Below are 22,391 nucleotides of genomic sequence, written 5' to 3'. Positions count from 1 at the left end.
AAGAGAATGATTATCACAAGTATTATTATACTGGTTATTTCAGAGTGAGAGAGAGAGATAAAATGGAAATATTCTTTCTTAATTAGTGGCTTTTCTTTTTTTTTTAATTTTTTTCAACGTTTTTATTTATTTTTGGGACAGAGAGAGACAGAGCATGAACGGGGGAGGGGCAGAGAGAGAGGGAGACACAGAATCGGAAACAGGCTCCAGGCTCCAAGCCATCAGCCCAGAGCCTGACGCGGGGCTCAAACTCAGGACCGTGATATCGTGACCTGGCTGAAGTCGGACGCTTAACCGACTGCGCCACCCAGGCGCCCCATCTTTTTTAATTGAAGTATAAAAAGCATGTGGGAAAGTGCTCAAACATACATGTAAAAACCTCTTTGATCCTGGCTGCAGCCACTTCTTACTCAACATGTCTCCAGAGGCAAGGGAAACAAAAGCAAAAATGAACTATTGGGACCTCATCAAAATAAAAAGCGTCTGCACAGCGAAGGAAACAACCAGCAAAACTAAAAGGCAACCGACAGAATGGGAGGAGATATTTGCAAATGACATATCAGAGAAAGGGTTAGTATCCAAAATCTATAAAGAACCTATCAAACTCAACACCCAAAAAACAAATAATCCAGTGAAGAAATGGGCAAAAGACATGAATAGACACTTCTCCAAAGAAGACATCCAGATGGCCAACCGACACATGAAAAAATGCTCAACATCATACATCATCAGGGAAATACAAATCAAAACCACAATGAGATAGCACCTCACACCTGTCAGACTGGCTAACATTAACAACTCAGGCAACGACAGATGTTGGCGAGGATGCGGAGAGAGAGGATCTTTTTTGCACTGCTGGTGAGAATGCAAACTGGTGCAGCCACTCTGGAAAACAGTATGGAGGTTCCTCAAAAAACTAAAAATAGAACTACCCTATGACCCAGCAATTGCACTACTAGGGATTTATCCAAGGGATACAGGTGTGCTGTTTCGAAGGGACACATGAACCCCCATGTTTATAGCAGCACTATCAACATAGCCAAAGTATGGAAAGAGTCCAAAGGTCCATCGATGGATGAATGGATAAACTAGATGTGGTATATATATATATACAATGGAGTATTACTCGGCAATAGAAAAGAATAAAATCTTGCCATTTGCAACTAGGTGGATGGAACTGGAGGGTATTATGCTAAGCGAAATTAGTCAGCCAGAGAAAGACAAAAATCATATGACCTCACTCATATGAGGACTTTAAGAGACAAAACAGATGAACATAAGGGAAAGGAAACAAAAATAATATAAAACAGGGAGGGGGACAAAACAGAAGAGACTCCTAAATATGGAGAACAAACTGAGGGTTCCGGGAGGGGTTGTGGGAGGGGGGAGGGGCTAAATGGGGAAGGGGCACTAAGGAATCTACTCCTGCAATCATTGTTGCACTATATGTTAACAAACTTGGATGTAAATTTAAAAAATTGATAAGTAATTTTAAAAAGTGGTAAATTACATGTAATATGTTTTTTATATTCATGTTATCAGAGTAGTGTACCAATTAAGAGCATAGACACTGAAGTCGGATTATCTGATTCTTAATATTATTGTGAGCTAAATAAATTGCTTAATCCAAAAAAATCACAACATACATGTATACAGATCACTGAATGTTTACAAAGAGAACATATCTCTGAATCTTCACCCAGATCTTTTGTTCCAATTTATTGCCACTATTTCCATCAATTGAAACCCAGAACTCAATTTTGTCCCTTGGGCTATGTCAAGAAATAGAACCTCACCAGAAGCTCTCCTCATGCACCTCGTAACCACTCTCTTCATAAGGGTCACCACTCTCTTAACTTCTGACATCACTTTTCAGTATTGCACATTTTAATCACTTATATAAGTAGAATTATACAGGATGTGCTCTTTTATGCCTGGCTTCTCCTGTTGTTGCAGTTAACAATGTTCTTTTTTGTTGAATTGCATGAATATGTCACAATTTATTGGTCCGTTCTGTTCATGATGGACGTTTGGGTTGTTTCCAGTTTGGGGATATCATGAACAGGGCTATTAAGGACACTCTTGTAAAGGTGTTTTGTGGGTGGACCTGTGCACAAATTCCTCTTGGGTATTGTAGCTAGGAGTTTGACTGTTGCTGAAGTTTGCTGATCGCTTTCAAGACCCACCACTCCCTCACATCTAAACCAGCTCATAAGAAAGTGCAGAAGCTCCCTCTCTTGGCTCCAGTGGGAAGGTCAAGCCACACTAGCCCTGGCTCCCACTCGGGAACCTTTGCCCAGCTCCACCCCTCCTGCTCTCTCAAGCCATTTTTGGACCTGCCTGGGAGCCTTGTCTGCTCTCCCCAGAAAGCCTCATAATGTGAGTAAACATTTTCATAGCTTCCTGGTGCACGTATAGCATTATCAGTCTTGTGATTTAAACCAAATGCAGGGGGTGGGGGAGACCACTTGCTTTCAGCTGAATGACGGCAGGACAGGTATGTACTTGGGAGTGGGCTTGCTGGGTCACTCCAGGAATGTTGAGCTTCACTACAAATACTGCTGCAAGCAGCACGTGTGATTTGCATCCTTCTGTAATTACATAAAGGAGCAATGGACAAGTTGAAAAGGGACAAGGATGAAACAGGACAAACTAGACAAAAAGGTAGACGAGCGACAACCTTCCACAGCCCCGCAAAGCAACTGTTAAACCCGGGACTTGATTTCCACACCGTGGGAATGCCAGTGTCGCTGAGGGCACTGGAATTTCTACTCACTCCCTCGAGGATGGATCCTCTCACTACAGTGATTGTTCCTCTGAGGGCCCAGTCCCTGCCGTGCTGGTGTCTCAGAGCACACAGCACAGGTAACGGAGCTCACAGTAGCAGTCTGACCTGGAAGCTGGCCCATAGTAAGAGCTGAGAAGGCTGCTTAGGCGGCGGTTGATTTGGAAGGATGGGGAAGTGACCTTGCATGGGTAGGAATTGAGTGGACAATCCAAATGCGTATTTCAATTAATTGCCCCAGTTTGAAAGAATTGAAGCCCCCGACCAGTATTTATAGTGGGGGATGTGAGGATTAGGTTGTCAACTCTGCGTTCTTACAAAATACATTCTTGCATCTTTTAGAAGTAAAACTACTTCTTGCGTGCACGTCTCCGACACGGTAGAGGGCGAAAGGACCCCACGTTCCGGGTTACGCTCCAGTCTCTTTGAGGACATCGGTTTCAATCTACCGCTGCCAATATTCTTGTGCACTTTGTGTAATTAAAGCAATTACTTTCTCAGATAAAAATTGGTCGTTCAGAAAGACCGAAGGGAATTCAGTTTGAGGTAATTGGCTTGGTGGCACAGAATTCTTAGCACAAGTAACATAGTTAAGTAGATGAGCATTTTAGTGAAATTGCTAAAAGTCTTTCAGAAAGAACTTGTGGCAATTGTGGTCAAGGTTGAGGAGAGAGAAATGTTAACGTCTTTTTCTCCTTCATACCAAAGAGCAAACAGAACAATGACTAAACAAACAAAAACCAGACCAGAACCTCCAAGCACCGAGGCACGACTACAAATGGTGTAACATATGCATGATGGAAATACAGGAAAGGAGAAAGAGAGAAAGTAATGGGAGACATTTTTGATATAACAATGACTGAGAATTCCTCCCAAATTAATTTCAGACACCAAATCACAGATCCAGAAAGCACCAAGCATAAAAAATGCCCTCCCCCAAAACAAACCAAAAAAACCAAACCCCCAAACCCACAAAAAACAAGGAAACACCAAAAAACCCCAAACAAGCAGACAAAAACCCCACCACCTAAAATCAAACCAAAAAAAACAACAACAGCAGAAAAAAAACACTATACCTACACATCTTATCTTTTTTAAACAAAATTGTAATGTTTATTTTTGAGAGAGAGAGAGAGACAGCATAAGAGAAAGAGGGGACAAAGAATCCGAAGCAGGCTCCAGGTTCTGAGGTGTTAGCACAGAGCCTCACACTGGGCTCAAACTCACGGACCATAAAATCATGGCCTGAGCTGAAGTCAAGGCTCAACTGACTGAGCCACCTAGGCATCCCTCTACACATATCATCTTAAAACTACAGAAGGAAGGAAGGAAGGAAGGAAGGAAGGAAGGAAGGAAGGAAGGGAAAATAAGAAAAAATTCTGAAAGAAGTCAGAGGAAAATGCATCTTATCGACAGAGGAACAAAGATAAGAATTATATCCGATTTCTCCTCAGAAACTATACAAACAAGAAATACTTAACATGCTGAGAGAAAAAAACCTCACCAAACTAGAATTCTGTAATCTACAAACTTATTCTTCAAAAGTGAAGGGGAAATGAAGACATTCTCAGATAAACAAAAATTAAACAAATTTGTGGCCAGTAGACCTGTTTTGCAAGAATTGTTAAAGGAGTTTTTTTTAAAGAGAAGAAGAATAACAATATAGGTCAGAAACTCAGATCTACACTAGAAAAGGGAGCGCATTCAAGAAGGAACACATCGGGGCGCCTGGGTGGTGCAGTCGGTTAAGCGTCCGACTTCAGCCAGGTCACGATCTCGCGGTCCGTGAGTTCGAGCCCCGCATGGGGCTCTGGGCTGATGGTTCAGAGCCTGGAGCCTGTTTCCGATTCTGTGTCTCCCTCTCTCTCTGCCCCTCCCCCGTTCATGCTCTGTCTCTCTCTGTCCCAAAAATAAATAAACATTGAAAAAAAAAATTAAAAAAAAAAAAAAAGGAACACATCAGGGTAAAATAAAAACTTTTGTTTTTCTTATTCTTTTTTTTTTTTTTTTTTAAATTTTTTTTTTTTTCAACATTTATTTGTTTTTTGGGACAGAGAGAGACAGAGCATGAACGGGGGAGGGGCAGAGAGAGAGGGAGACACAGAATTGGAAACAGGCTCCAGGCTCTGAGCCATCAGCCCAGAGCCCGACACGGGGCTCGAACTCACGGACCGCGAGATCGTGACCTGGCTGAAGTCGGACGCTTAACCGACTGCGCCACCCAGGCGCCCCTGTTTTTCTTATTCTTAATCTAACAAACAACTGTTTGGTTCAAAATAACAATAGCAACAATGTATTCAGTTATGTATGCTCCTTTATATATCTCATGTATATATATATGCTTATGTTTGCTTATTGATAAGTGAATGGCAGGAATGATACAAGGGACATGAGGAGGGTACCAGGAATATTTTGTTATTATAAGGTACTCACGTTACCCATGACAGGTATTGCATCATTTGAAAATGGACATAGCTGTAAATATATATTGCAAACTCTGGGGCAACCACTAAAAACAAGTTTGTAAACAAAAAGAAGCATAGTCAATACGCTAAGAAAGGAGAGAAAGTGGAATCATATAAAATGCTCAATTAAAACCACAAAGGGCAGAAAAAGAGGGAAGCCTTTGACAAAATACAACACCCATTCTCAGTAGACTATGAATAGAGGGGAACTTTCTCACCCTTATAAGGAATATATCCAAGAAACCTACAGATAACATCACACTTGTGGTAAGAAAGAGGAAGCTTCGCCATGAAGATCAGGTACAAGGCAGGGATGTCCTCACTACTCCTTCTCAACATTGTATTAGAAGTCCTTGCTAATGCAATAAGACAAGTAAAGCAAATAAAAGGTATACAGATTGGGAAGGAGAAATAAAGCTGTCTTTGTTCTCAGATGACATGGTCATCTGTGTAGAAAATCCAGAAGAATTCACAAACCAAAAAAAAAGAGGAAAACCCTCTGGAATGAATAAGTGATGCTACTAAGGTCAAAGATACAAGATTAATTTACGGAAGTAATTCGCTCTCCTATATGCCAGCAATGAAAGTGGAAACTGAAACTAAAAACACAACATTTTTAGCACCCAAAAAAAGAAATATCAATATGTAAAGACCTATACAAGGATAATTGCAACACTCTAATGAATGAAACCAAAGGCAAGTTGGTTAAATGGGGAAATAGTTCATGTTCACGGACAGGAACAGTCAATATTGTCAAGATGCCAGATCTTCCCAACTTCATCTATAGATTCAGTGCAACCTCAGTCAAAATCCCAGCAAGTTATTCTGTGGATGTTGATAAAACGATTCTAAAGTTTATATGCAGAGGCAAAAGACCCAGAATAGCCAACACAGTGTTGGAGAAGAGGAAAGAGAGGGCTGACGCTGCTGACCTCAAACTTTCTGCAAAGCCACAGTCATCCAGATGGCGTGCTGCCGGCATCAGGATAGACAGACAGACCAATGGAACAGAACGGAGTCTAGAAATAGACACGCACAAATAAAGTCAACTGATTTGTGGCAGAGGAGGGAATGCAATTCAATGGAGCAAAGACAGATGCTGTTAGAGCAACTGGACATCCACATGAAATGTGATCTAGACACAGACTTCACACCCTTAACAAAAATGACCCCAAATGGATCACAGACCCAAATGTAAAATGCAAAACTACAACCCCCCTAGAAGATAACGGATGACCTTAGGTCTGGCAGTAACTTTTTAGATATGACACCAAATGCATGATCCACAAAAGAAATGATTGATAAGCTGGATTTTATTAAAATTAAAATCTTTCGCTTTGCAAAAACAATGTTGAGAGAATGAGAAGACAAGTTATAGAGTGGAAAAAATTTTAAAAATATATATCTGATAAAGAACTGATACTCAAAATATACAAAGGGCCCTTAAAACTCAAAAACAAAAGAAAAACTGTTTAAAAATCGATCAAAGAGGGGCGGCCTTGGTGGCTCAGTCAGTCTTGGTTCGTGGGTTTGAGCCCCACGTGCGGCTCCGTGCTGACACTTAGAGCCTGGAGCCTGCTTCAGATTCTGTGCCTCCCTCTCTTTCTGTCCCTCCCCTGCTCACGCTGTCTCTCTCTCTCTCTCTCTCTCTCTCTCAAAAATACATAAACATTAAAACCTTTTAAAAATTAAAAAATAAATGAAAGAAAAGACACCTCACTAAGGAGATATTCAGTGGAAAATTAGCATAGAAAAGATGCTCCACATAATACATCATCGTGTAAACGCAAATTAAGGCGGCAACGAGCTACTACTGTATACCAATTAGCAGGATCCAAATCCAGGACACTGACAACACCGGATGCTGGTGTGGATGTGGAGCTGCAAGAACGCTCATTCATCCCTGGTGGGAATGCAAGATGGCACAGCCACTTCAGAAGACAGTTTGTTGGATTCTGACCAGAGTAAACATACTCTCACCGCATGATCTAGCAACCACGCTCATCGTTATTTACCCAAAGGAGTTGAAAACTTATGTGCACACAAAAAGCTGCAGACAGGTGTTGATAGCAACTTGACTCATAATTTCCCAAACTTGGAAGCAATCAAGATGTCCTTCAGTAGGTGATTGGAAAAATTAACTGTGGTTCATCCAGACAATGGAGTATTATTCAGAGATAAAAAGGAATGATCTATCAAGCCATGAAAAGACATCAAAAAACCTTAAGTGCCGTTACTAAGTGAAAGAAGTCAATCTTAAAAGTCTGTGCGCTGGGGCCCCTGGGCGGCTCAGTCGGTTGAGTGGCTGACTTCGGCTCAGGCCATGATCTCATGGCTCACGAGTTCGAGCCCCGCGGCGGGCTCTGTGCTGATATCTCAGAGTCTGGAGCCTGTTTGAGATTCTCCCTATGTGTCCCTATGTTTCCCTATGCTATGTGTCTCCCTCTCTCTCTGCCCCAACCCAAACCCACTCGCATTCTGTCTCTCTCTCAAAAATAAATAAAAATAGAAAAAAAAGTCTGTGTACTGTATGATTCCGATGACACGACACTCTGTAAGAGGCAAAAACTATGGAGGCAGGAAAGAGTTCAGCGGCTGCCATGGTTTCACGGTAGAGTGGAGGGATGGATAGGGGAAGGACCAGGAATTTTTAGGACAGTGCAATTATTCTGTAGGACACCATAATGATGGACACATGTCATATTCGTCCAATCCCATAGAATGTACAAGAGTGAATTGCAATGTAAATGATGAACTTTGAGTAATAACAAATGTATCACCCAGGTGGGGAGGCTTTGCATCTTATGGGAAATCTCTGTACCTTCCTTCAATTTTCCTGTGAACTTGAAATGGTTGTAAAAAAAAATAGTCTCAATTTTAATTTTGTAAAAAATGTGTTTTTTTTAAATGTTTATTTATTTTTGAGACAGAGAGAGACAGAGCATGAACGGGGGAGGGTCAGAGAGAGGGAGACACAGAATCCGAAACAGGCCCCAGGCTCTGAGCTGTCAGCACAGAGCCCAACGCGGGGCTCAAACTCACAGACCGCGAGATTGTGACCTGAGCCGAAGTCGGCCGCTTAACCGACTGAGCCACCCAGGCGCCCCTGTAAAAAATGTTTTTATTCATCTTTGAGAGACAGAGAACTGGCAAGAGAGGGGCAGAGAGAGAGAAAGACACAGAATCCGAAGCAGTCTCCAGGCTCTGAGCATGTCAGCACAGAGCCTGACGCGGAGCCCGAACTCACGGACCGCAAGATCACGACCTGAGCCAAGGTCAGGCGACCAACCGATTGAGCCACCCAGGGACCCCATGAAAAATAGTCTTAATTTTAAAAAGAGTACTTCTTCAGCACATTTTTTTCCTGACGTACTCTTGTCAATATGCAAATCACTTGTTCTTCATAACATTCAAATTGGTGTTAAAATCAAAGTAGTAAAAACTCAGTCTTAAAATATGCTTGATAAGATTAATAATATTTTAAAGGGTAACATTTAAAGCCTACATGTCACTATCTATTACTGTTTAAAATTATCTTATTCATATATAATAAAATACATAGAAATTAAGATATATCACACATCACTTTAATGTTTATTTATTTTTGAAGGAGAGAGAGAGAGACAGAGCATGGGTGGGGGAGGGGCAGAGAGAGAGGGAGACACAGAGTCCGAAAGCAGGTTCCAGGCTCTGAGCTGTCAGCACAGAGCCTGAGGTGGGGCTCAAACCAACGAACTATGAGTTCATGACCTGAGCTGAAGTTCAGACGCTCAACCGATGGAGCCACCCAGGTATCCCTCTATCTTTTAATATATAAGTATGGATACTCTCATTGATGACGTAGATAAAGCTATCACAAGTTTTGTTCTTAGGCACTTGTGGTTTATCTGACATCTTTTCCTCAGACTGCTTCCTCCAAGATCAGGCCACAGCTTCAGAGACCAATACGGTGCCTTTGACATCACACCAGCTTGGGTGCTACCTAGACAGCCAGTTGGTAACACCCAAGTATTACTCCTTCTTGTTCTAGTCCACACATGGTGCTCAAAATCAATGCCGGGGGCAGGGGGATGCTGGAAAAATCGATGCTCCATATTTTCTTAATTAACCCAAAAGTATTATATCGGCTGCCCAGTTCATTGAACTCAGAGCATGTGGAGTATCGTCAGTTCATAGAGAGAAGGGAATGTGCCATCGACACGTATATTTTTCAGTGACCACGTCCATTCCAGGTTCAGCAGAAGTGTGCCTATATTCACGCACACCCCGTTTTCAGACCAGTTGAAGTTACGTCTGTATACAGGCTCACACCATAACTATCAACAAACTTATTTCTAAAAAGAGTGTATCTTTAGGTTTAAAATATTTTTGTCAGTTGGCATCAGTAGTGACAGGCAGTGGCAAGATGGAATGCAATACGTTCGAAATTCACGTTGTGCCCAGTGTGTCCTTTCTTCAAGCTGGCCATGGGTGAGACCTGCCGATTGGGAGTGGACAATCCCACCTTCCCAGTCGACGACTGGGCTCCTCTGTCCCAAAGCTGTCAGTGACCGGAGCAAGTTAAGGACAGTCACTGAGTCTTTTGTCAACAGGTGTCCAATCTTCTCGTACTTGAGAGGAGATACTTCCTTACAGGCCAAAAACTCGGTCTTCTGGTAAGTTAAGTAAGTAAGTAAGTAAGTAAATGTTGAAAAAGCCTTGGGGTTTCTACGGGAAACACTGTACCAGGAACCCCTCCTTATACTGCCGCGGAGACCCTCACGCTGCAGTGGAAGTCTGTGGAAGAAACGGGAAATGAGGACGCGGCCCCGTCTCATTCTGCAGAAGTAGCCAGTACCCCGTAATGGCTGCCCTTCTTTTCGCTCATGTTTTCTGCTTGACTAAATACACGCGCACCCACACACAATAGTTCTGTGTTTCTAAACGCACAGAAATAAAATCACACTGGAGTAAGTATTCTGATTTGCTGCTTTTCATTCACCCTTACATTGGGAGATTAAAAACCGAAACATGTTGTTACTACAATATTGTTCTTGCGACTTTTGGGAGGAGGGGTGCGGGTACCACCCCCCCCCCCCTGCTGACCTCGCGCTCTCATGCTCTCCCCTCACCCCCGCTCCCGGCCCCCTGGGGGACCCAGGCCGAGACTAAAGGCCTCCATCCCAGGGCAGAGATTTAGGCGAGGGGCGTGGATGGAGTTGTGGGTGGGGGAAGGGCACTAGGAGGACAGTAGGCGGGCTGGGGGAGGGGTGTGGGCAGAGCGGGGGAAGGACACCAGGAGACAAGGGGGGGAAGGGAGGGGCGGTAGAGGGGAGAGACTTTCCTCGGACCGGGTAGGAAATAGGGGAGGACGCCCTGAGACTCCACTCCTCACTCTTGCAAGCCTCGTGTGTTCATTCCACAAACGCGGCCGAGAGACCGGCTCATGCGCACAACGCAGCCAAACCGCGTGTGTGCGGCGGCCCCGGGGGGAGGAGCCGCGTCCTCACGACCTCTGCAGGATGGTCAGGGCGCTCTTTTGTCCAAGCGGATGCGCCAGCATAGCCCCGAAGACGCCCCGCTTTTAATCGTCAATCACCGGTTCCCGGTTTATCGAATCTCTGCCCGAGTCAGAAAAACCTTTGTTCCAGAAAATCCTCAAAAATGGTGGAAGCTCTTTCTTGTTCTTAAGGGTGGACTCAACCTCAGGAGGTGGCCCCCAGCGCCGCGCGCCCCCTCCCCAGCTAAAATAAAAGGCTGGGGCCAGGCCCCGCTGGGATTCGAACCCAGGATCTCCTGTTTACAAGACAGGCGCTTTAACCAGCTAAGCCACGGAGCCAAACAAAATACTAGCTTCGATAAGTACCTTTTAATTCACCTCTTCCCCCCCCCCCCCCCCCCCCCCCCCCGCCCCACCTTGTGTTTTGTTTTGGGAAACAGGACTTTCCGTGCTGGTTTCATTCACATGCAGGCACTTTGTGTGGCTGGCGGTGGCTGAACCAGGAGCTGAAATGAGGCCACAGACCGCGTATCTGAGTCCAGACTTCAAGTGAAAATGATACTGTAAATGTCTCACGTTTCTATAGCACTTTACAATTTACTGAAAGCTTTCAAATTTATTTCCCCTTTTGGAGGCAAACCGTAAGAGACTCTTACATACAGAGAACAAACTGAAGGTTGATGGGGGTGGGGACAATGGGGGATGGGCATCGAGGAGGTCACTTGTTGGGATGAGCGCGGGGGTGTTGTATGTAAGAGATGAATCACTGGGTTCTACTCCTGCAGCCAAAACCAAACTGGGTGCTGACTTGAGAATGAATGAATGAATGCACTTCCCCCTTGAACTCGAATGGCAACCCCAAGGTGCTGAGCACATTATTGTCCCTATTTTACATTCAACACCAATGAAGTAAGGGACTTGTTCAGGTTCACTCAGGCAAACACCAGGGTCAAGACCTAAGCTCCTTTTCTGACGCTCATCCAACCACATTGTTAGTACAGCATTTTCCAAGTGCTGTGGAACACAGAAGCCCAGGAATCCTAGGGACTTACAAAAGCAGCAGTCTAGTTCTTGCTCATGCCCTCTGTCCATCATGACCCAGCCCAGGGCGGTGGGGTCACCTCTACCTGACGCACTGGTGTTCTCTCGACAGAGGAGTAAAAAAGGCCAAATCAAGGACTGTTTGTTTGCTGCTGCTCAAAAGTAACCTGTCGATTCTGCTCACATTCCATTATCCAGGGTGAAGTGAATGAGGCAATTAAAGATGGGGGGGAGGGGGAGTAATCAACTGACCCCAGGAAGTAACCTTGCCCCTGGGAGTAATCATGGCACCCCAGGAAGTAATCTTGCCCCTGGGAGTAATCATCTTTAACCCCAGGAAGAGGCAGCAAATACTTCTGAATAATCATCTACCACAACGACAAAAATCCAGTATTATCTCTCACTTTCAAAACCCAGGAGTTTTCTTTTTTCTTTTAAAGTTTTCTTCGTTTGCTCATCTCCTCCCTATTTGTGTTGAAAATGTTTAGTTTTGTGTCTTTCAAGCTTTATTCTCTTTTACTGGACAATAGCTATCTTTATGTGAGAGAGAAGGTCTCGAGGTTTATGACTGGGCTTAAACCAACAGCCAGGATGTGTCCTGATCCTTTCCTTTCCACCACATCCAAAAATCCTTGAAGAGGCAGCCAGGAGCCGGGTCATGTCAGCCTGGCCAGGTCAGGGCATCTGTATCAGGTGACAGCACTGGCCGAAGCACACAGCTGGACGAGGGCAGGGCAGGGGAAGGCAAAGACTTCCCAGCAGCAGGCTGGCCGTGGTGCAGAGGTGACTGTCTGTCAAGGCTCCCTTCAGGCTCCTGTTTTACCAAGAGTTCTTCTTAGCAACTTTCATTTTACCAAGCATTTTGTAGAGTTGACAATCACTTGCATGCCTCTCTCTCATTCCTTGGCTCCCGTTAAAATCTTATCCCCAGTTCTCTCCTTACTTCTTAGGATTCCTTCCCCACGTCTTGTTGAGTGCTCTTTTCCTACCTGACTCTTACATAGAGCATTCCAAGAAGTTGGTCCTAGGAATTTCTCCTACCATTCCATTCATTCTCCTTTAGATAATCTTACTGAGTTTCATGCTGGTCAAAACCTTTCATCCAACTCCAGATTTGTAGTTTAGCCTTTTGTTGGAACTCTGATTTCCCCAACAAATGCCTCAAACTTATCAAGTCAAAAAAGGTTATCTTTTTTTGTCTGTTCCTCCTACACAGACCTTCCCTGTGTCTTGATCCTAAATCACTGAAATAACATCAATAGCTGTCCCGAGGTCAAAGATAGGCCACATGGGGATTAGGGAAAATTTGTATGAACATATTATGGAAGTATCTTTGTAAAAATCAGGTATTTTTAAATTTTCTAAAGAAACCGCTACTATGTATAATTACAGGTATGTTCCTTGTGAAATAATGTAAGGTTTCATTTCTACACCTGTTGTTTTCAGTTGATTATCCTTCAACATGAAGAAAACTTCCTTCTCCTTGAAAAGAGGAGAGATCTGTATTTCTATAAAAGGTTTGGACAGTATACTTTTCCTAACCCATAGAGAATTTCTGGCTTTACTTATCTGTGAAATTAAGTATAACAAGATCAGTAAGTTTATAGTGAGTTAATTAACCAGGATTGGCATGGAAATTTGTTGGAAAAAACATAATTTATAACTTTAAAGAACAAACTCAATTTTTTAAACATACACCTTTAATAAATACAGTTTCCTATGACAAAATATTTTATTAACAAGTCCTAAATTTAGGCAATTACTATTAAAATCCTTGAATTTAATAGGAGAGCTTCTTGCTCATCTCAGCAAATATATTAGCCAGTAATTCAATTTGTTGATGAGAAGATGGTTATATTTATACATATAAATTATATAAATATGTATTAATGTACTTAATATGTATTAAATTATATATACATAAAACCTTAATATGACCTTAATTCCACCTGGCAAATGCTCTATATTTTTGTAGCAATTGGAATGGAAATATTTTCCAATCTTCTCCCCTTTCTTTATAACAAAATGATTTTTTGTATTTTCAAAAGCACTTGAGTAAACCATCACCTTCTTCTTTCAAGATTTTTAAATTAAATTCTACTGTGATTATAATTTTGAAAATAAATTTCATTTTAACCAAAGTTGAATTAGAGTACTTTTAAGCTTACAAATGTATATTTCTAGATGCATTCATGACTGAATGATTTTGCAAAATCTATTCCCTGTCTTGATATCTGCTGTTAAAGTTTTGAGGAAATAACTCTTCAGACTTCTTAATACACATGAAATACAATGTCCAATTTAGGATTGTACTACATAAACTGTTTTATAATCTTTTTTCAGTTAATACAGTATTTTGACCAATTTCCCATGGAAGAAAATACGTATAAATTTTTATTATTAAGACTGCTTAGAATCTAAATGTATCAAAGAAGCATTACTTGATTAAACAGTTCCTGTGAAGTTGGCTCCTGGATGATTTCCTTTTGTGTAGAGTAATATAAACTCTCCTAGCATATTAATCTCACAATTAGATTTGGGGCATAGGTTACATAATTTTCTAAAAATTCTAGTTGTTGGTAAAATGTTGCCAAGTTTTTAAATGTTTCCATGCTTATTTCTAAATTGTTGTCTTGAGAGGCTGTAAGCCCTAAGAATTTCTCTGTCCAGCCAGCATCCAGAAAGTGTTTGATATGTTGACCAGTATTGGCGGACGTGGAGGGTTGCCTCTCTCTGCCATTCTCCGTCATCTGGGTGACAGAATTCCTGTTGCGTGGCAGTGCCCTGGTATAGGGGATGAATCCGGATTTTTCTAAGCCAGCCATGGCAATCCTCTTCCCCTTAAATAAAGAGATGGGTAGGGTAGTTACGTGACCCAATTACGCTGTTTAGTTGAAGGGGAAACCACTGGAGGTTGTGGAAAAGACTTTTTCTTACTGGTGAAAGAGTTTCCAGAGAAGGTTCTTTCCTACTTAGCTGTTTTTCTGCGAGTCAGTTGGGAAAGCCAGCTGTGACCTCTGACAACAAACATCAGGACAAAGACCAACAGACAGGAAAGGACAGAACACAGAAAACCTGGCTCCCTGACCACATTTCTGGGTTACTGAAATAATCCCGAGGCCACTTTATCTTGCTACATTAAAAAAAAAATGTGTTGGGGCGCCTGGGTGGCGCAGTCGGTTAAGCGTCCGACTTCAGCCAGGTCAAGCGTCCGACTTCAGCCAGGTCACGATCTCGCGGTCCGTGAGTTCGAGCCCCGCGTCGGGCTCTGGGCTGATGGCTCAGAGCCTGGAGCCTGTTTCCGATTCTGTGTCTCCCTCTCTCTCTGCCCCTCCCCCCGTTCATGCTCTGTCTCTCTCTGTCCCAAAAATAAAAAAACGTTGAAAAAAAAATTAAAAAAAAAATGTGTTTATGATTTAAAAGACTTTTAGCTGAATATTCTGATTTTTTTTAATGTTTTTGTTTTTTTGCCCTTGCTGTGTCCTCCCTAAAAAGGAGGTATACTTTCCCAATCCACTGACACTGGGTTTAGCAATAGGACTTGATTTGACCAGTGGATGTGGGTGGAAGAGGGTGTGTGGTTCTGAGCTGGGCTTTCAAAGTCATGGCCAAGCTCTCCAGCCCATCTGCATCATACCAGCAGAAGGGCACACGTGGTGGCTGCTGGTCTGGAATGAGAAGACACGTGGAGACATAGACATAACACAGCAAAAGCCCCGCCAACCCCAGCTGAGCCCAGCAGAACGGCGCCAAACAACAGAACCTGTGAGGAGCAAATGTCTTACTTTAAGCCGCTGGGTCCTTGACCCATTTCTTTTTTCTTTTACTCTGTTCAACGCTTTTCTTATTTATTCAAAAGATCACCATCAAACATCTAATAGAGCAAGTGTATCTATGTACTATGTATTCAAAATGTTTTCCCAATTACTAATTTTTTTATATTTATTAATACTTGTTTCAACATAGAACTATAAATTTTCAATGGGCTAAACCCAATGCTTCCTTCTTTATAGTAACTTTCCTGGGAGTCATTCTTTGATGACTTTCCCTCCCACTATTTACATAATTACCATCTAAATTTATCCTAACATTTAAAAAGTACATTTAAACAATAATATATCTGGGATTTATATTTTGGCGCAAGTACTAAAATAAAGGTCTTCATTTGTTCCAAAGTATTAGCTTCCTATCTCAGAGGTAATTGTTATTTCCTCTTGTGAAACATCATTTTTATGATACAATCTTCCCTTGACTTATGAAGGCAATTTGTGCATGAAAAATATAAGGCAAATTATCATAAGTAGAATATTAGCATTTGTTACAATGCAAAGTATTAATACAATCCTGAGTCCCTACATTGACATCTATGTGTTCATTTATTCACCAAATATGTATTGAACAATACCATGTGCTAGGTATTTTTCTAGGTCATGGGGATATAGCAATAAACAAAATAGATTAAAAATCCCATTCTCTCGGGGTGACTGGCTGGCTCGTTGGGTGGAGTGTCTGACTCTGGCTCAGGTCATGACCTCGTGAGTTCGAGCCCCATGTCGGGCTCTGTGCTGATAGCTCGACTGAGCTAGGCTGACAGCCTGCTTCAGATTCTGTGTCTCCCTCTCTCTCTGTCACTTCCCTGCTCTCTCTCCCTCTCTAAATAAACGTTAAAAAAATCCACTCATGGCTACCACATTCTAGTGGGAAACAGAAAAATTTATAAGGAGAGAATAGGAAACCAGGGCAGACAGGGGTGGATTGTATAAGGAGCAGAGTGATATAATTTAATCTACACTTTCAGAATATCTCTCTGGCTGTTGAGAATGGACTGAACAGGAGTGAGGGCAAAGTCAGAGAGATCAGTAGGAGTTATTTGTAACGACACAGAAATCTCAGAAAGAAAGGGTGAGGGTTGACTCAGTACTATTGATAAGATAAAGTCGCTATTCCCTGTGGTGAAGAAAGATTGGGTATATTAACATGCCAGTTACTACACAAGTACAGAAAAAACTTACAGATGGGTTACAGTCAGACTAGGTTAGATACATGCATATCTCCATCATAAATTTGAATTTCTTGCTAGTTTATTTGCTCAGATGAACAAGAAGCTCTCCTATCAAATTCAAAGATTTTAATAGTAATTGCCATTAGGACTTTCATTGAAATATCTTGTCTGTAGGAAATTGTATTTGTTGGACAGAAGTTAAAGCAAACTGGGTCTGTTCCTTATATATGTTAAAAAACAATTCTCAGCACTCTGCTCTGCCCAACTTACCTGTTATTTAGCATTTCAAGTTCCTTCTTGGTGTTTTAACCCTAATAAGTTCACATTCTTGCTAATATTATCTTACAGTAAATGTTTATCTGGATTTCCCAGATGTTTATTCTTTTCTTTGCTTATCATTCCTTGTTGAGCTTAGATTTTCCTTCATGGTTCAATTTTATTCTTTCTTACTTATGTCTTTAACAGCTTTTTTTTTTTTAACTGAAAGTTTGTTGGTATCATGTCTCTCCTGACATTTGTGAAAATGTTTGTACTCCTCTCTCATTCTTCTCTTTTTTCTTTTTTTCTTTTTTTTTTTTTTTTTGGTAATCCTCTCTCATTCTTGAACACCACAGTGACCAGTGGCTTGCATCTATCTTAGCTTGACAGTTATTTTTTTTCAGCTCTTTGAAAACGTTTTTCAACATTTTCTGGCTTCTGTCATGGCTGTCGAAAAACCTACCGTAAGTCAATTTTATTTATTTGTTATTTTTAAGTCCCTCGTTGCTTTTAATATATTTTTCCCATTATGATGGATCTATGTATAAATTTAGTTTTATTTATCTGGCTTTGGGCTGTTTTGTAGCTTGATTTTGAGGGCTCAGGCCGTTCTCAATTCTAGAATATTCTTGTGCTTCATTTCTTCAAAGATCCCTCACTGCCCCTTCTCTATTCTCTTATAAATAGATGTTGGAGATTCTCGGTCTTTCCTTCATAATGTCAGTTCTTTCATAATTTTCCTTTTTAAAATCTTTTCATCCTGTCTTCAGCATCACTTTTGTCAGATTTACATTCTAGCAACTATTTTGTACCTTAAACTTTGAAAAGATATCAAAGAATATTTATAACTCAATACAAGGTATTTAAAAAAAAAACAACAGTATGTTGAACACTGTTTTATTCACCACCCATGTTGAGAAACAAATCATGACCAAAGTGGTCCTCCCTGAGCCCCTGCCCTCCTCCTTCCCCCACCCGACACAGGGCACCTCCGACAGAAACTCCATTTTCATATTTTGTAGCGTTCTCTTTTCTTTACATTTTTACCACCTCATATCTCTCATTTGTGCTGTTGAGGTTTTCATATTTTAAAAAACATCATTAAGCTTTTTTTTTACATAAATGGAACAATACTTCAGTATTCTTCTGCAACTTTGTTTTCTCTTTCAATATTATGTTCTAAATTTAACCCATGTTGATGTGTGTAATTATAAGTCACTTGTTTTGTTTTGTTTTAATTTAAATCCAAGTTAGTTAACACACACTGTGGTCTTGGCTTCAGAAGTAGAACTCAGTGGTTCATCACTTACATACAACACTCAGCGCTCATCCCAACAAGTGCCCTCCTGAATGCCCATCACCCATCTAGCCCTGCCCCCCACCCCCCAGCAACCCTCAGTTTGTTCTCTGTACTTAAAAGAGCCTCCCTGTTAACAGTCTGCCTCCCTGTTTGTATCTTATTTTTCCTTCCCTTCCCCCAAGCTTATCTGTTTTGTTTCTTAAATTCCACACATGAGTAGGTTTCATGCTCAGCATAGAACCCAACGTGGTGCTTGAACTCAAGACCCTGAGATCAAGACCTGAGCTGAGATCAAGAGTCAGACACTCAACTGAGTAAGCCACCCAGGCGCCCCCAGGTCACTTGCCTTTTCAAGTAAACTTTATTGAGGTATACCATACATACAATAAAATGCACCATTTTAATTACATAATTTTGATGGATTTTGGCATATATATATATTTCATCACATCTCCCAAATTCTCTCAGTGATGATGTGATTTTACTACTGTAATCTAGCTGTTGAGTAACATAGTACATTGTATTCTGTGAATGGACATTTGGGTTGTTTCCCACTTGGGCTCTTATACACTCTGATGTCATAACCATTCAGATGCACGGCTCCTCCAGGGCTCGACACATAACCAACGGTGGACGTGGTAAGACTTCAGGGCGTGGACATCTTCAACTGTACTGAATAATAACTTATTTAAAAAGTTTTACAGCTTTGTGTTTCACATTTAAGTCTCTAATGCATTTAGAATGCAGGGGTCCAATTCCATATGCTCCCAAATGGATAGTCATTTTTTTCTTTTCTCCACTGAGCAGGAACAGTCCTGTCGTGTCAGGTTTCCATATGTTGGTGGGATTGCTTCTGGGATCCCTGTTACACTGCAGTGGCTTATTTGTCTGTCTCTGTCTTCATACTACCATGGCTCACACACTATAGCTTTATAATGAGTTTTAATGTTCTTAGCCAGTCTGACGCTTAGCTCTTGTGTATACGGGTACTGGTTATATTGCATAACACCTGCACTGGCACATTCAGTAGGATTGTAAACTGGCAGCTTTGTAACACCAAGCCTTTCAATATGTCCCCTTGCTTTCCTCCTTAGTGACATGTCCCCATCCACACCACTATCTCCAGGATCCATCACACAGGCCTCATGGCCTCCTTGCCTCTCAGTCTGCACTTTACTTCCCACATTGTAGGCACAGAAATCTTGCTGAACTGTAATTCGGGTCACCTTCTATTTATGATCCCTTCAGTGCTTCCCAGTGTCTCCCGGATGAAGGCTATGCTCCTTACCTGGCTTTATCCTCGAGAACCGGCTTCTGTTCTGCGGCCTCCTCACCTCCGGCCTCCTTCCTGACCGATAGCACCCCACACGCCCTTGTGCTCTGCCCAGAGTTCACTCTTGGTTCCTCGAGTTAACTATGACAGATCTTTCAGATGGGAAATGGTAATTTGGAAAAAATTTCCCTCCTAAAGATGCAAAAGAGATTTCAGTCAGAAATTAACTTGTGTTTACTAAGATAAAGCACATCATAATCACACTCCTAAAAGTCATACAGTCCATAACGGCCTCATGCTCTTTCCTTTTTACGTTTTTTAATGAACCCAAGGCTTAATTAATTAAAACCATAATTGTATCAATAATAAATAATAGTAATAATTGGTTGTATTCAGTGTAACACAAGTATAGCAGAATATAAAACACATAGTATGTTCTTTGAGCCAGTAAATGCATGTTTTATTTCATCATAATAATGCCTAATTCTATGGTGTTTGGAGCTTTCACAATAATCTTTCTATCTTGGTATGAAACCAGAAAAGACATTCTGGAAGTTATTACTTAGGAGTGCCCAGGAAGGGTGCAAACTGGGCTGGTTCCTCATCCAGTCTGAAGGGTCCTAGCGGACCCCCTGCAGGAGGGACACAGCAACACCACAGAGCCCGGCGCCTCCCAACCCGACTCAATCCTTCTCAGTGTCTGAAAAATCCTGGGAGCCGGCCAGCCCGGGAGGGAGGCCCAGGGCCACACTGCATCACTAATACCAGTCAGTTTCTCCCTCCCTCCGCCTCCCCCCTGCACAAAGCCCTGCCCTGGGTTTCTTCCTCACTTCCTTCTTTTTCGGGCTTGTCACCACCAGGGCTGATGGGGAGGAGGTCCTCTGAATCGGGGCATAAAGTCTGCAAAGCCTCCAACTGCGTATCCCTCTTCTGACCTGCTGCTTCCCCCAAACTCAGCCCTACTCATGGCAATAAACCTTGCTAGGAGGCCAGGTTCGTGGAAAGATGTCAAAGTATGTACACACACACACACACACACACACACACACACAGTCAACTGGTAACCTGCTCTCTGATTAGACCCTGGAATTCTAGCTTTCTCATGGGATCATGGGAGATATTGCCCACAAATATATGTACAGAAAGAGAATCGACCTTCAGCTTAACTTCCTTCACCTCTTTCAACCCCCAGCAGCTGTAAATGTCATCAGCCTTTGCTGGAGGGCTCTCCCGCTGCAGGACCACTGTCCTGAGCGGGACACTAGCTGAGGGCTCAGACTTCCACTCCTTGGTGTCAGCCGACCCACAGGGAACTTGCATCCCTTTGTCACTCCAAAGTGTGGGATCGTGAGCTGACCTGCAGGAATAACCACCGCTCTCCAACCTCTCCCTCCTGCTCAGGCAGCCACAGGGCCCGTGAGCACATCCTCGGCCTAACCCGACGCCCAATCTGGGAGTGAAATGCAAGGCCCTTCATCCTGAAGGATCACTTACAAGTGACTTCCTGGCAAAATCAAAGCGGGTGCTTCCTGGCATGTCTACAGACATGTGAACTCACTGCACAACAAGGAGAAAATAGGAAGAAAAAGATCACATGACTTACAGTCACTAGTCACCCAATTCATGTTAAGGTTTCATGTAAACTGTACCTCAATAAAGCTGTTGAATTGAAAAAAAATGTACAGTAAGATAATAAAACACACAGGGAGGAGGAAGCAGAAGAAAGTCCAATTTCCCAAAATGTGAAAAAGGTACAGGTAAAGCGATCCAGCCTCCTGGTAGCGTATCGTTTGCAGGGGAAACAGGCAGCCAGTAAAGAAAATATCCAAGAAGGCCAAAATTCACACCAAAAATTCTGCCCAGATGATTCTAATTCTGTTCTCAAATATCCACTACTTTATATTTCTTACAGATAAAGAGGACTTAGTTCTCTTTTAAAATGTATTCTTTATGTCCATCAGTTTATTTTCTCCCAGACACTTGAGGTATTTATAGAAATAAATATAAAATCACCACACATATATTGCTTTTTAATTTCGAAAATTGGAAGCACAATACTTTATTCAATCAATAAAACAAATGGTAAAATTTTTTAAATGTAAGTCCCTTAGTTCCAAAATATAGTCAGATAGGAGACAGGACACATAAAATGTAGGTGGAAGAAATTAAACCATTGTTGCATATATCTATCCACCAATACCACTTTTTTTGAGAAGCTGTAAGATTTTATCAAACACGCACAATAAAATATAATCCTACTGAAGGTTCTGAATTGAATGTGAAAAATGTTTCCTCCGCTTTCTAACATTTTTGGGATCCATTCCAATGAAACTTTTTAATCAATAAAATATTAGTGACATTTCGTATGACTACATATCTTTCCCGTCTTCAACTTTCAATGTTACATTTCTTTGAAAATAAGCACTTACTGTTATGTTGCTTTTCTGTCTAGGAAAAGACTCATTTTCCTCAAGGATCTTGGCATGTTTTTACCCTAAAGAAACTGCCACGTGCTAACAGTCTGTTTTCTATAATTCCGAGTGAGTGCAGACAGGAGAGCAGATATGTGTGCCATTTTTCTGAATCATCTCCGCACAGTAGAGCTTATAAATCTACCTGAAGAGCTCGCCATACCTGGCTCTGTCCCAGAGAACCTGAACAGCAATCAGCTCAAGCAAAATCTAAAACTCTGTACCTGACCTAAACTCATCACTATGACCCAATCCCCCACTGCTATGAGGTCAGAATTCATGAATATGAATCCAAAGCCATGACACCATTACATGAT

At 41.9% G+C, this 22,391-nt stretch overlaps 1 non-coding gene across 1 annotated transcript; it reads right to left on the bottom strand.

The window, feature by feature from the left end:
• Positions 1-10,994: 10,994 nt before the first annotated feature.
• On the bottom strand, positions 10,995-11,068 carry TRNAT-UGU. Its single transcript has one exon. It is a non-coding gene; the product is annotated as a tRNA-Thr (tRNA).
• Between the last annotated feature and the right edge of the window lie 11,323 nt (positions 11,069-22,391).

The sequence above is a fragment of the Lynx canadensis genome, chromosome B2 (assembly GCF_007474595.2).
Source record: "Lynx canadensis isolate LIC74 chromosome B2, mLynCan4.pri.v2, whole genome shotgun sequence".
Lineage (NCBI taxonomy): Eukaryota > Metazoa > Chordata > Mammalia > Carnivora > Felidae > Lynx > Lynx canadensis.
This window is presented reverse-complemented; position numbering and strand designations above follow the sequence as displayed.